The sequence below is a fragment of the Dipteris shenzhenensis genome, chromosome 23 (genome assembly GCF_047967505.1).
Source record: "Dipteris shenzhenensis isolate YYH24624 ecotype China chromosome 23, Dip_SZ_1.0, whole genome shotgun sequence".
NCBI lineage: Eukaryota > Viridiplantae > Streptophyta > Polypodiopsida > Gleicheniales > Dipteridaceae > Dipteris > Dipteris shenzhenensis.
This window is the reverse complement of record NC_141618.1, coordinates 12,698,427-12,715,162: the sequence shown is the minus strand read 5'-3', so window position 1 is coordinate 12,715,162 and position 16,736 is coordinate 12,698,427. Positions and strand designations below refer to the sequence as shown.

The 16,736-nt window shown below is 41.0% G+C and overlaps 1 pseudogene; it reads left to right on the top strand.

Annotated features, from left to right (window-relative positions):
• Window positions 1–269: 269 nt before the first annotated feature.
• LOC147887000 (uncharacterized) lies at window positions 270–14,815 on the top strand (annotated as a pseudogene).
• Window positions 14,816–16,736: the final 1,921 nt, after the last annotated feature.

Here is a 16,736-nt window from a genome sequence, read left to right as displayed (position 1 = left end):
ACTAGAATGGAATATTATTTTTGAAAGTTTTTCATGGGGACGACAACACAATAACTGGTCTTAGTTTTTCAGGAAGCTTTGTTGATCATAGTATTGAAGCACAAGGTACGAGAATGATTTCGTTGCTTTGTCAATCTCTCCCTTTGATAATATTCTTAAAGTTTTGAATAAGAAGATTGTGCTTATGCAAGACTAGAGTATAATGTGTGCTCTTTGATATGTCCATTGAGTTTTCAGGTGTTCGAGTAAAAGTTTGGATACTAGTTTCAATGGCATGCATCGATAATCAGAACCGTTCTTGTGCCAAACATCGTTTTGATCAGATTGTCGAGGACGAAGCTATAGACATGAGCTCCCTCACTCGTCGACCTCTTTCCTCTATATCTTCCATTGATGTTGCCAATAAGGTTACTGTGGATGGCTCCTGGCAAAGACTAACTGTATCAAAAGGAAGTTGGGTGTTCATGAAACCAAAGAGAAGGAAGAAGCCACGTTCAAATAATCTCTTTTTGGCATCTTGGAATGGTAGGGTGAAAGATTTTAGAACCAAGGAGGGGATGAAATCAATAAAGTAAATATTGGTTCAACATGTATACATGCATAGAGAGCTTGTGTTGCGAGAGAATTATTCAACTTATCTTCCACAACACAGACCAAATTGTAAGTGACTTCGTTGAGAATTTATATTTCATAATTAGAGAATTTCATGAACCTCAATGTCTTTCTTTTTATTTTTAGATATATATCCTTCATCTTATGAGCAGCGACAACCTACCGAATGCATTTTAGGATTCATGGATGTGCTACATGGGTCCATAGGAGAGTTGCAATATCAAGGTAGATCGGCAGCACAATTAGCTCAGTCAAGAGTCTTTTTCTATGATCATTTTTACCAACTATTGGATAAAGCCAACACATATGGTGTGTTGAAGAAACTAGCTCTCCTAGCATGGAATACCATTAATTGGCCAATTCCTCATGGTGCTATAAAAGAGTCATATAGAGTTAGGTTGTTTTTAGTAGTACAATGATCCTTACGGCTAGGGATTGCTAGTAGAATCAACAAAATAACTATTTGCATGCCAATAACAGTCTTTGTAGATCTGTTCAATAAATTTTCTATCAGGATTTGCAAGACGATGCTCACTTATAATGCAAATGGTGCTGAAAGAATTCCTGATTTCTTGGATTATGGTTGGGACATGATAACATCCAACCAAGTATATTGTGAGGTTGTGCACAACTCCATTAATCTTAAGTACATGATTGCCACTCAAAATTTCATATTAACCTTTTACTATAAATGCAGTAGAATGATTGGAACCAATTGGTTCCAATGGATCAAGATTTGAACTCTTTTGTTCCTGAGAATGAAGCACTGGATATCACCATTAACAAGAATGACAATTTATTAGGAATTATATTACCCAGACAATGATGCACACTCGCTCAATTACGCCATGACATGTAGGTGGAGACAGAGGGGAGTGTTGCAGAAAGATTCTCATTTATTCTGAATAACAAGAAGGTAAACCAAGAGTTGAATATGACTCAATGTTTTTTATTTATTCTTGAACGAATTATTGATTAACACTACATGTTGATAGGTATTGTAGTGAAGGGAAAGGAGAATTCTGTGTAGAGATATCCCAAATGGGATTATTGAGGTAATCAAAATTCATGATTACAGATATTGTATTAATACAACACACATGTACGAAATGATTATTTACATAGTATACAATTGTGAGGCAATGGATAGAAATTATATATTATAATGTCAAACAAATTGATGATTCTCAAACAATCACTACCGTTTAGGCGATAGTGGATGCTATGAAGAGTTGGCATCCAATGCCTAGGATGATCCTATGAAGAAGGTTGATCAAGGAGCTTCTATTGTGCCTTTTCCTCATCCACCACCTTCTCTTTCATGTTCTGATCTCGCCTTCGCTCTAGTAGTTGAACCTTTCTAGGCTCGTATTGTTGGAGTCAGAGAAGCTCTACAATAGTTTTGGCTCTAAAGTTACAGCCATAATCAGCATTGTAACTATATTTTTTATCATTTACAAACAACAATAGAGAATATGTTTCTCTGGTATTGCATCAATTTGTCGTTAAAAGTTTGTAATAAATACATCTATATTCATGAGTCAAGTCTCTCTCTCTCTCTCTATGGATTACAAACCAGAGTCTCATATGTAGATGAATTTCATTAAACGTCATTATGCATTACAAACTTCCAAGAGTACAATGTGCCTCAACTCACATAGGAGGATCTGAAGTAGTTAAAGGATTCTCAGGTCCAAGCTTAGTAAATGGATGGGGAAGGGGCTCACGATCCTCAGGTCCAGGCTTAGTAGTTTGAGGGGCTAGATGAGGGTCCTCATGTCCAAGTTCAGTGGATTGTGGAGGCATCTAAGGTTGGGCCTTAGGGTCCTTTAGTCTTGTCAAAGGGTCCTCATCCTGCTCTCGATGAGGTCCTGCATCAATTTTGAGCTCTGTCCCTCATCTAATTCCTTAGAGCTTTCCTCCTCCCTACTTTTCTCTTGTGGTAACGAGAAGGCATATTGAAGGAGATCTACGATCATCCTAGCTCTAAAGTTTGAAACAAATCGATCATCATAGCTCTCTTCTATCATATACAGAAACGCAAACAAAACTTTCATTTCAAGTTTTGTGTTAAGATTAATGTTATGTATAAATTTTAAATGCATCAATAATGGTACTTACGGGACCTAGTGTATCCTCTGACAAATAAGTCTCCAAAATGTACTTGGTGTTTATAAGGACCCTCCATTTACAAGAGTGGGCATCGTATTGTTGTGGTTTCTATGTGGTCCACTAGCTCCCTGGGATCCATCATTTTGAAGGAGATAGCTGGGTCTATGATATATTCCATACCTTGAATCTCTTCATGTAACTTTTTTTTGAGTAAGCTACAAATTAACAGAGGAATTCAGAATAGTGTTCAAAATAAGTGGTCGTCTAAATTGATATATAAAAAGAAAAACCCACTTGAGTCCTGCAAGGATAACTGTATCGGTAACTTGTCCTGCTCTATCTTTGATTGCTTTGAGACAATCTTCTATTAGGGTAAACTCTCTCATTAACTCTGCATCTACTTACAGCAGGTCCTAGTGTATTTAGATGCTTGAGAACATGTAGCTCTAGCTTTGCAGTATTTAGATTGGTGGATGAGGTATGAAGACACCTGGTGTCCTTATATTTTATCCTTTGGACCTCCTCAAAGGCTGTTTTGCTCTTGTTTTTATTTCACGAGTCACTTGAGTCACTTCCTCTATAGTCACCTCATCTTGTTTTGGCATTCGAGTAGGTGGTATAAGCAAAATGTCTCTCATCTTCATGTTTGTCATATCTGTAGCCTTCGGGAGTTTGTCATATCTCCATCTAACCATCTTTAAAGTGGTGATATCTTTTGCCATGATTGTCACCCTAGGGCTACAAGAAGAAATCTATCCTGAAAAAACTCTATGAAAAAGTCCTCGGTAGCCACTTGCAATGCCCAAATAGCTGTTCTTTACCACCGGTATCCAAGGCCCACAAAATTCATATTATTTCCTTTTCTTGGATGTGAATCTCGTCCTCTTGATGTTGCCAATTTTACTATGGGTGGACCCCTGTCCGTCTTCTTGGAAGTAGCCTTCGTCCTTGCCATTGTAAAATTGATGCTAAACTGCACCTGAGATCATAAAACATAAGTCCTAAGTCCTCTCTCTCTCTCTCTCTCTCTCTCTCATGAAAGGCATGAACAGAACACATTTCTTTATCAAGGTTTATGTAGCCTTCTATTCGTTGATGCAACTATTGATAGATAGCATGGAGTAAACTCTGCAATCAATCTAGAATTATTCATTTATCAAAGTCAACATTCTTGGGCCAATGACAAATACTTGGGCATTTGTGGATGCTAGGTTGGAGCTTCAATGCTTCCCCAGCATCCTCACCCAGCAATACTATCTTGCTAGTTGGTGCTGGTTCATCCTACAAGGGGAAGTTCTCTGATGGAATGTTATATCACTGAAGATACCACCTATTCTACTCTAAGAGATAGACAGAGAAAATGCTAGATATGCTCAATTTGAGGATCATCAGATATCACTCCCTATCATGTCCAGGGAAGACTAGAAAGCAACCTTGAAAAGGGTTTTTATACACGTTAAAAACTTGTTTTGAGGTTTCATGGAATACAATGATTTGTCTCATCCATGTGCAAGTTTGAATCTTGCCACGGGCAAGTCAGAGAAGATCTGAAGGGTCCTCTAGGGCCAGCTCATGCACAGCAAGGCTAGGGCCAATCAAGGTAGAAAAGGGGCATAGAAAAGCCAACAACCAAGCTTTGTCTATCTCTGTCTCTATTTGTCTGTTTGTCTCCCTCTCTCTCTCTCTCTCTGCCTGTCTCTCAGTTCTTTCCCTCTCTCTCTCTCTCTGTGTCTGTCTCTTAGTTTTGTGTGTGTGTGTGTGTGTGTGTGTGTGTTAGTTCTACATGTTCAAGTCTGAAGCTCTCCATGGGCAAGTCGGAGAAGATCTGCATGGTCCTCTAGGAGCGAGCTCATGCAGAATAAGGTTAGGTCTAATCAAGGTAGAAAAGGGGCATATAAAAGGGATGGATAGACCAAAAGCTGCCCCAAAAGTTCCTTATAATTGGCCGTTCTAAGCCACTCTTATGCAACATGCATTTTAAGAAGGTAGAACATACAATCCCTACCCCCCCCCCCTCTCTCTCTCTCTCTCTCTCTCTTTCTCTCTCTCCATCATCATCTTGAAGTTCACAAAAAGAAGCTACACTCGATTATGCATTGGCCCAAAAAGCATACAATCTATCAAGTGACTGATAATTGGTATGCACAGCCAAGATTCCTAACTAGTAACATTCACACTTACATAGATCCCCAACTAGAACTAGCACGGTGGTTGTTATTTCAAGTACTCTCTCTCTCTCTCTCTCTCTCTCTCTCTCTCTCTCTCTTCTCTCCCTCTCAGTTCTCCCTCTCTCACTTCTCTGTGTGTCTCTCAGTTCTCTCTCTCTCTCTCTCTCTCTCTCTCTCTCTCTCTCACACACACACACACACACACACACACACACACACACACACACACACGCATGCACGCATGCACGCACCCACCCACCCACCCACCCACACACACACACACACACACACACACACACACACACACACACACACACACACACACTTACGCCTATGTATACATGATTTGGGTTGGCAAGATTATTTTTGCTAGACCACGATGATTGTTCCTCATGATATACATCTGATAGAGAATTGATTCCAAGTCTCTTCCTAGTTGAACATGGGTATACATCGCTGATAAGTTATATAGGTTAAGACAAATTTTGTGGCCCATACTTGACCTGCATTTGCAACTATATAGACTAAAAACAAGCCCATACTTGACCTACATTTTCAAACTATAGGTCACCAGTAAGAACTCGTGATGAAGGTCGAACTCATATAGCATGAAATGTTTATCTATAATAAACATTGACAGCAACAACAAATGGAGCCTCATGATACGTGTACTATTACTTAATGGCCATAAGATTTCTCATAGGGGTGCATAATTTACATCTAAAAAACTGCATGGGATTCATAGTATGAGAGGTGTACATGATTATATGTTGATATACTCTCATGAATCGATATATACACTAGAAGGTGAATGGACTTGGTACGTTCACCATGGAAAAATGCATAAATTTTATAAAGCATACTATAAGGGACTTTATATGGTAATGCTCACCTAGATACATAGCGACGTTTGAAGACTAACTGACTAGGTCAGCCTGGGCACCTGAATGGCTATTTAAGCCTATCCTACGCACCATGGCAACTCAAACTATAGCTTCTTTGCTTCATTCAACTAGCTACTCTCACAATTCGATTCGCCTCCCTGGCCATTGTAGCCTCCCATACGAGATCATTGAGAAGGCAGTCTTCATGGTGAACGAAGTGATGGGTAATCTTTACATGAATACACCACCGTGGCCGTAGCCACCTCCCATGAGTTTCATCTTGAGCTAACGCGTGAAATTTTTGACTTACCTGAGATAGCGCTTGAGCTTGCATGCAAAAAGATTATGCACATGTAGTTGACTCCATCACAACTATCAAGCATGTCTCTGTAGTATCAAGCATGATCTATTACGGTAGCAAGCTTGGTGCAGGTAAGAAGTTGTGAACATATAGTGATCTTTTCTTATACTCGTGGTCTTGACATGATAACTGCTTCTTTGTAGCCAATCATCAGTCGATTATATTTACGGCCCATATGAATAGGTTGCATGATAGCTTACCTGATGGATGCGCATAGTTATGTAAGAGTTTCACCAGTGACCAACACTGCAAATACGTCTTAGACTAGCTATTATCACCCAACTTGCAGGCACCTTGTTTGCCTACTTCGAGATCACTAGCTACTATCAACTTGAATACATGAGGCTTGAGAACACACAGTGAGTGAGTTTGAGAGCACGGTTTGGCCACCAAAATCTTCAACGTGCAGAGGTACTACGTGACTCTCCATACTTCAAAGAAAGTAGGTTGCAAGGTTGTAGAATCACGAGGAGTGCGCGTCCACAGATGGGAGTTAGCATTCGACCTATTGCGGATTATCATCACAACATGGTTGATCAACACTATAGTTGATTATATGAGGTACTTTAGTGACTAATTGATGTTCCATTTCAAAGCTATGCAGAGCTCGTTTATAGTACGTAATCTGATGATCTTATAATCTATTGATCAACCAACGATTGTCATTACTAGTTGGACTTTGATGGTGCTTTATAAGGGCTAGTTGGTGATCGGAATTGATACGTTGACAACAAGTGATCAAAGGTCTTGTTATGACTATCTAGCATTTGTTGGTCGGACAAGATTAGAAGAGTGCAGTTCAACTTCAAAGGTGGTGTTTTTATACGTCATTTGATGGCTTATTGTTGATATAGACTTTTTTGTTCTATCTTACTCGATATTTATAATTTTGTAAATTTAATCCCTCCATGAAAAAATTGTCTTGTCTTGTCACATACTATCTTGATTGGATAAGACTAAGATGGATAATGTTTGTCTTGAAATGCACACACACACACACACACACACACACACACACACACACTTCCTACACCTTCCATGCCACCAATGCAGTGATATCAAATATAGAGGTAGGGAAATTGTTCATCAAGTTGTCATCACAAGGCAAGGGGTGGAGGAAGAGCCACACTTCAGAGTCATCTAGCAGCTATGTGGCTATTGTTTGGAGTAAGTACTTGTGTATATACATAAAACAAGTGATGTTGTAGGACTATGTGAAAACAATTTGTAGGTGGGGCTGCTGCAGGAGGGAGCTACTTTAGAGGGTGGGGAGTCCCCATTCAAAGAGGGTCTGCAAAAGAGGAGCTTCTGTAGAGAAAGAGGCTACAATTTTTTCGTATGCTAGCCTAATTATTTTCTCTTAATTCTCCCCTATTTTTTTATTAGGTCTTCCGTTATTATTTTTTTAGAGTTTCTTAAGCTCGCTACATGTTTCCTAATTCTACCATTTTTGTTAAATTTTAATATTTTTTCCTAAATATTCTTCAAAAAATTTTCTTAATCTATTGTTTCACTTATTCAAAAGAACTTTGTTACCTAAATTCTATGCAATATTTAAATATCTCCCTCTCAATTGTTAAAATCTATTCTTCCCCTTGTCTCTAATTTTTTTCACTAATTAAACATTGTCTCTTAATTTTTCCATCCTTGTGGCTTTAATTAATTTTTTACTCCTTTTTATTTCCTCTAGTCTGTCCATTAGGGCTCAAAAATATTTATTAACTCTCTCCGTCCGTTTCACCTTGGTTTTTTATTTTTTACCTTTATTTTTTCTAGTAATATAAATGATACTTAGCTACCACTAACCCCCTCTAACTAAAACTTCTCTAACCAAACCCATTTATTACTTAAACCATCCGCTAACTACTCCTTAACTCTCCCAATACCCGACTCCTTCCCTGACTCTCTTTCCTGACCCCCCTCCCTAAGTTGGACCCCCTAGCCTATATAAGTACATCTACTATGAAGTCTTAACTCCCCTATCCTTGCTTTATATTCTTGGCTAACCTATGAGTTGTGCGCCCACATCTGCCTAGCCTCCCTGCCATAGTCTGCCCATAGCCCTCCTCTCCTATTTATACATCACCACCACAACTCTCACTTCCAACCGTACTCCCGCAACCTGCCACCATCACTGCTATCTTCACTCCCCTCAGTAGTTACCCTAATCCCCAACCCTTCTATGTACCACCATCTCCTTCGTCATGTACTTGCAACTACTATAGCTCTAGCATGCGTTGTACCTCGTCTGGTATCCCAATACACGGATGAAGATGTAATAGATATGTTTGCATGCCAGGTAAGGTTTTTGACCCAACTCTCTTTTTTGAAATAAGCATGTGTTGATTTGGATCCAATCCCAATACACGGATGAAGATGTAATAGATATGTTTGCATGCCAGGTAAGGTTTTTGACCCAACTCTCTTTTTTGAAAATCTGGACATGTACACATGGGTTCAGTCTTGATGTGCACATCGTAAGACATCCGAGCCTTGTCAGACCCTGTTGTTCTCAAATGGAAAATACTATGATGAAGAAGCTCCACTGTCATTTCTCCCATGACAACAGCGTGCATAGATTGAGCACTAGCTATTCTTTTTGCAGCCTCCTTAGATATGCCATGCCTCCATTTTGTGGTTCTTACCAATGTGTGTTGAGCTAAATTCCTTGGTATGGATGTCGACCCTCCATGTGCATCACAAAAATTAGTTGGCATCGGTGCTGATTCTTGAGGTACATTTGGTGTCCTCCAATTTACATGGGGTTGATCCACTATTTGCAGTCTAAAACCAGCCTTGATGAGATTGCCTATCTCCTCACTTGTGATGTTTGTTTCCACATCCACCTTCCACACAGATGGACGTTCAGGAACATGCATGATATTATGATCTAGGTGCCATGTATGAGTTATATCATCATTACAAAACCACATCCATTGTGCTTTTGGTCCTCCTACCCCTGGATGCCACCATTTAGAGTAGAAACAGGGTGCCACCACTCCTTGTGAATTGCTTTGTATATATCGATTACACTTAACCTTTCCATCTATGAATCCAAGACACTTCACTTTAGAGTTTTTGGAGGTCCTTCGAATTGCCCAAAAGGTACGGTGGATAGGCACCTCAACAATAGAGAGGCCACTAGGAAGGCCTCCTTGTCTCATAGGTGGAGCCGTTGGGGCTTGTTCTCTTGTGGGCATGGTCTCATTTTGAGCTCCTTCAGCTTCCCCTACATTGCCATGTTTTTCCCATGATGTTTTTGTAGACTCCCCTTGAACTCCACCTTGCTCCATTGTGGAAGCCTCAACATCCACTGGTTGGGTATTACCTTGCGGTTTTATTGAATGCCAATCTCCACCTTTTCTATCTCGAACCTAATTTTTCTCGGCCGCCCTCTTTGCTTACGATCTCTGGTCTCCATCACATACCCTGGCTTGTGTGAGGTGTTTTCTAAATGTATACTTGATGACTTGCTTCTCTTTCTTTGGACTGTTACCTTATCCCCATGTAATGGTCTTGGTTCTTCATACATTGGTGTCCCTGCAACTGTTTCATGCACCATTTGTGCAACTTGTGCTGGTGAAGGTGTACTCCTTGAGGCCACTCTTTGCATCAAGTCTTCCAAGTTAGGACCATCCCCAACATGCCTTCCAATCATATATGCATATTGTTTGGCACTTTGTAATAGGGCATTTGCCATGTCCGAGACGCAACAATCATATAATTGTATCTTTGTCTTAAACCCTTCTCCTGCTAGCCAACTACCATGCATGCTTTCAGCTAGATTTAACCTTGGAGTGTGTGCCTCCTCCAAGGAACTCTTTGTTAACTGTGGTAAAAAGGGAGGTAATTAGATTGGCTTATTACATTTATTTAGCTTACTACATTTATCTACAAAATACATACCACGCTCATGAGATTCCCCCAATGGGCAATGCGCACATCCCACCAACTAAACCATATGTCCATTGAAGGAATGTCGGCCACACGGACGTGTCCTGCATGCCACCACTTCCGAATGAGCTTTGCTTGGTTGGTAGCTTCTTGCTTTGTCTTACATAATCTCCAATTCTCACACATGGTGATATGCTCGTTCCTCATATCCTCTTTGATGAATTTCCTTGTGTGCTTATGCAAGCTTTGTTCCCAATGGAAGAGACATGAGCGCTCTCTCCCAACAATTATGTTGTTTGGACCCCCATTGAAAATAGTTCTCACAGCTATCCAATTTGCTCCAGCTTCATCAGACACATGAAACCATGAAAATCTGCAACAGGATACCCACATTCTTTCATTGTGGCATCTAACATCTCCCAAAATAGGATTTGGCTTGCAGCATCTTCATCTTTCATCTCACATGTGGCGATGGTCATTAATTCCTGCACACTGGTAGACAAAGCCAACATTATTAAATATTATACCACAACTCTCTTGATGATAGCAACATGGATACATAAGGATGGAGGGAAGTTATACCTAGGATCATAAACATGACATGCCATTGTGCTCCACCCAATCACTTGATGGGTGTGATCAAATTGTACCCATGAATTCCTCAAATCACCATTTCCTCCTCTTCTAATGCGATTAACAAGATCCACACCAGATGCTGGACCATTGGTTGACATTTTAAAAACAAAACATTTTTCATCTGGCAAGCCTTGCCCTGGAAAACGACTTCCATGGAAGAATGAATACATAGACCTTTTCTTTAGTAAAAGAAGGCTGTCATAACCTTCCCCAACAGGTAACCTTGCCTTCTTCTCTTGTGCAACAATCTGTTTGAACCTGTAACATCAGAAGTCAACTATTTAAAAGGTCTTTATACCATTCTAAAGTTAAGTAAATTAAAAATCACTTAGCTACAAACAAACATACCGTTGATTCTCAACTAGTGGTACCAATTGCTCAAGAAAGTTGGTCAACTCTAGATCTCCCACACTTGCCCCTTCATTATTGTCTCCTCTCATCAATGATGAATTCAAGAGCTCCTTGGCAACACTCATTTGAGCTTTGCGTGGTCCAACATTTTTATCCACCTTCAAAACATCTGCAACAAGCTTCTTTGTTTTCTCTATCATTGCCTTAGATGTTCCTGGCTGTACGGGGTGCTGATGTTCACCAACATGGACCATCAATCTAGTCATTGTTTCATCAAAGGGCATTACATAATATACTATGCAATTACAAGTATCAATGCAATAAGCAGGCTTACGACAATAGTGACAAACAATCTTGTTCCTCTCCTCTTCAGTCAAGAGTCCAAGAGCAATCTTCTTTTGTAGGTAGCCTCTAAAAAAGGATGTGTTAAACTTCTTATTGTTTTCAAAATAAGGGCAAGTAATTCTATGGCATTCTAATGAGCCAACACAGTAGCTAAGCCTTACTGTACATGAGATAGCCATGTTGGTGGTTGATGGTTTAGTCCATATGTGGCCATCAAATTTTTGCTCCATGCCATTCATGCCATTGATGTTTCCAAAAGTTGGAGGAAATTCCAATAGCATACTTCCATTATATACCCTTGGTAATTCAGTGACTTGCTTCCTTTGCTTTATATTTGCAATCCGCGTTTTGAGTATATTGGCTTCCTTGTTCTCCATGATCCAAGGTATGATGCTTTTGCTAATCTGACATTCATCTTTTGAATGGTCCTCATTTGAGCCTTCAAGGTCAATGTGTGAAGTCTGCATCATCTCAATGTCAACATCAGTCCTCGACTTATAAGAATTGTGGTACATACCAGGCTTCTCAATGGGATTTAACTCTTCAAGATCCACGTAAGGAGATGGTTGAGAGGTTTTCTTTCCTTCTTTGCCAAACTCTTCGGAGTAAACTCTACTAGCAACACAACGTGATGATGAACCAGGCTCTTCAAGATCACTAATAGTACTTGCTGCCATGATTGTATTGTGGATGAGAGCATACCTTTTTGTCAAGGAGGCATCCAGTACGTAATGCTCTTGACCATCAATATCCCACTCAGATGAAAACTTTACCTTCATTGTTGCTTCACCTTCAATGACTGCCTTAAGGCAGATGAGCTTGTGCGTATGGGGAAGAAGGCTTTGAAGGAAATGTTTACTAACAATCCTTCTTCCATCCTTGAGCGGGATAGAGTGTGATAGATTCACTCCTTCAATAAGCCATTCAATAGAAGCCTCTTCTGTAGCCATTTTGGATGACACAACAAAAGGTACCAAAGACAGAGGGAGCTCAGAGAAAGTGGTTATTAGAGGAGGTCAGAGAATACAGACAATCTTGAGAGCAAAGGGATGGTAATCCAACATGGCATTGAGAGCAGAGGGATGATAACCCAACACGGATCATGAAAATAAGAAGGGATGAAAGAGAGAAATGCAGTGTGATGCAAAGCTAGAAGGCAACCAAAGAGACTTAGAAAGTAATGGTGGGAGAGAATGAAGAGGAGAAAATGACAAGAGAGTAGTATCAGGATGCGTGGTCACGAGAAAGCAGAATGCAAATATTGAAAATGGATAGAGAATGGGTAGAGGATTGTGAAACAGGTGGGGTTTGAGCTAATTCCAATGTCGATGATGCCCTGACACCACAATGAGAAGTAGCCATGTGGCCGTCATTACAACCCATTGAGCTGGAATGATGGTGAGAAAGGTGGCGGCCGAGATTCTTTCACAAACTTGGATTATGCCAGGATGCCACAATCTTAAGCCTTAAAAGCCACATGCTATTATAGGGACGATTAATGATTGGAGAGAGATGAAGGAGAGACTCCTTCAAAACAACGTGGGCTATCTAGCATTCAAAACAACGTGGGCTATCTAGCAGGAAGACAGTGGGTACATCATCGATGCACGCTGGGCCGATCGCACACTGATGACGCTTTGGAGACATCCTTGCTTGCGATGGTATCGAGGGATGAGCCACCATTTTGTTTCATCATTGATAGCTTCAAGCCACACAAACGTGGGCTATCTAGCATTCAAAACAACGTGGGCTATCTAGCAGGAAGACAGTGGGTACATCATCGATGCACGCTGGCCGATCGCACACTGATGACGCTTTGGAGACATCCTTGCTTGCGATGGTATCGAGGGATGAGCCACCATTTTGTTTCATCATTGATAGCTTCAAGCCACACAGAGAACAAAGAAACTAATTGCATTGTCAAATGGGTCTCTCACCTAGGATGATAGTAATTTCGGTAGATCAACTCCACCATTTGGTTCTTGCTTTGCACTGATCTTCCCCTCTAACTTAAATAAAATATCCTATTGAATACGGCCCGATTAATCGAGTCTATGATGAGTAGAAAATGTAGGTGATTGCGAACCAAGGTACCCAAATCAATTTAACGATGAAGGGCAATTCAGTGATACGATGAGTATAATACGCAAGCACCACGGGATAAGGTCGACCTCTCTCCTCCCTCCTTCGTCCCCTCTCTCGGCTCTTTCCTCCCTCCTTCCACTCTCCTCCCTCCTTCCACTCTCGGCTCTCTCCTCCTTCCTTCCCATCCTATCGATATTAGCTCTCTCCTCCCTCTTTCCACTCTCCTCCTTCCTTCCCATCCTATCGATATTAGCTCTCCTCCCTCCTTCGTCCCCTATCTTGGCTCTCTCCTCCCTCCTTCCACCTTTCCACTCTCCTCCCTCCCTCTATCCTATCGATAAGGTCGACCTCTCTCCTCCCTCCTTCGTCCCCTATCTATGAAACCGAAAAAAAGGGGGGGGCTCAGCAGCCCCCCCCTTTTTTTCGGTTTCAGCAGCCCCAAACTCTATGAGACCGGAAAAAAGGGGGGGGCTCAGCAGCCCCCCCCTTTTTTTCGATTTCATAGATAGGGGACGAAGGAGGGAGGAGGTTTCATAGATAGTGTTTGGGGCTACTGAGCGGCTGCTCCCTGTTTCAGCAGCCCATGAAACCGAAAAAAAGGGGGGGCTCAGCAGCCCCCCAGAGTCTGCGCTAGCACAGACTCTGGGGGGCTGCTGAGCCCCCCCTTTTTTTCGGTTTCATGGATAGGGGACGAAGGAGGGAGCCTCTTCATAGATAGAGTTTGGGGCTGCTGAGCGGCTGCTGAAACCGAAAAAAAGGGGGGGCTCAGCAGCTCCCCAGAGTCTGGGGGGCTGCTGAGCCCCCCCTTTTTTTCAGTTTCATGGATAGGGGACGAAGGAGGGAGCCTCTTCATAGATAGAGTTTGGGGCTGCTGAGCGGCTGCTGAAACCGAAAAAAAGGGGGGCGCAGACTCTGGGGGGCTGCTGAGCCCCCCCTTTTTTCGGGTCTCATAGAGTTTGGGGCTGCTGAAACTTGCTTTGTTATCTAACGACTATTTTGCTTTGTTATTTTGCAGTTTTCATACTTACGACTATGCTAGACATTTTGTGAGTGCTTGCACACGTATACTAGGCCTTGAGGGAACTCGCTCGGGAGTTGAGGATCATCCTCTAGGGAAGCTCACGCGAGTAGCAATGGTACTGTACTTCTACATTTTAATGATGTTATTTACTCATATTCTTTGGATATTGCTTTCTTTAAACTTTTGGGGTTGCTTAACTTTAGAGTTTCTATCTACTTAGAATTCAATGGGGGATCTTTGGGAGGAGGTTTATGTGCAGAAGCCCCAAGATTTTGTTGTTTCTGGACAAGCACAAGGTTTCCAAGCTCTTTGTTGGCTGAAGCAAGCACCTTATGCAGGGTATTAGAAGATAAACCAGTTTTTCTTGTCCAAGGGCTTTGTGATAACTCCCATTGAGCCTAATTTGTATATTATGAAAAGGGGAAAGATTTGATTGTGCTATTTTATTATGCTGATGATATCATACGTACTAGTAAGGAAAGATAATTTCGGATGAGAGATCATACTTGCGAGCGATAATGTGAATGATATCGTACTTACAAGCAAGAATATGAGGACTTAAGATGAACCTTCAAAAACACTGGACATGATTGTTTTGGCTTGTCAAACTCTCTCTTGGCATTGAATTTTGGCAAACATCACATATTGTTGCATGTAACAAACAAAGTATGCACATGGTTTTTTGCAGAAATTCATGATGTAGTTTAGCAAGCTGATAGCAGCTACTTCATGTCTACTTGGTACTCCTGTGAGCAGACTCTGGGGGGCTGCTGAGGCCCCCCCTTTTTTTTTGCACTTGTTGTTTTGTCGCATCTTCCTGATTCAAGACCATAGGTACAAGCTCCTTCCAGGTAATGGTGTTGAGGCAGCCAGGCATGATTAGAAAGGAGTAGAAGGCAAAGTACTGGCTGTCCAAGACCACACGAGACAAAAGTGTGATAGCCATATCTTTTGAGGAGAGCTCTTTCCCAACGTGAAGTATATCTTGATGGAGGCCTTGCATTTTATTAATGTGTTCCTGCATAGATGACAAGGTAGCGGGATCGGCTGGATCTTTACAGAAACACGCTTCATGGGGGTCACTCGGATGAGTCTAGTTGGAGCTTTTCCGCTTCCTATTATTGAATTAGGATTAGCATTCATTTAAAGATATTGGTATCGAGAACTTCTTTCAAGGAATTGATATGTATCTCAATTGTCTTAAGGGTTTGCATTGCAATGTATCAAGGGTTACAAATTTCACTATCTTAAGGATTTGAATCATTTGTATATGCTTATGCATTTTATATTCTACTATCTTAAGGATTTGAAACATTTTGTATATACAGGTTTCATAGTAGTGAGCATTTTTATCCTGACAAGATGGCACCAAGGCGAAAGAAATCAACTACAAGAGGTAATTCTAAAACTTTTTGGTACTGATAACCTTGGCATATCTATGATGGATGTGAGCAATATATAACTCATCCTTGTTGGTTGTGATATGTATTCAAAGGAACTAAAACTTATGCATTGAGATCTGGACCATCAAGAAGATCTGTGAGTGAGGAGTGTACGTCTCGTACTCCACAAGATGATATAAATAACCCACACATGGAGACACTTGCAGAAACTGAGGCTACTATCACTCGAGAAGAGTCATCGTCTCATCCCGTGATTAGTCTTGAGCAACAGGAGGTGCAAGAAGAGCCTCGAGGCCAAGGAGAGCAAGAGAGTGCAGAAAAGACAAAAGAAAAAGCTCCAACACATGTAAGAGTACTTGGGAAGGAGATTCAAATTGGACTTTTGCAAGATGTCCTTGATCAGTTTCGGATGCAAAGAAGAATTGAACCCCCTCTGATTCCTCTCTGTAGATTGGTTGTTAATGAGGCTATTCGAACATCAACATCTGAGATTACTGTTTTGAGAGATAGTTTTGCTTCTAGAGGCTATGCTATAAATAGTGCACCTTTTCTAGTATCCTTGCAACGGCCAGGAAGTGATCAATTTTTCTATGTTACGGCACTTGATCGTCAAGAATGGGGACCTATTTGGAATCAAATAAGTGAGGACTTCGACAACCAGCTAAGTAATGAGTGGCAAGACTTGAAGGGGAAGAAGTTCCTTGTTTGGGATGGAAATCATAGGTTGAAGGCATGGTTTTCTCGGATCAAAGACGGTACTCTTTTGATAAATCTATCATGCATAAGGAAATGTTCTATTATAGTTTGCATTGCACATGATTATGTCATGCTTACTTGTGGAATTGATATGTTGTAGCTTATTCA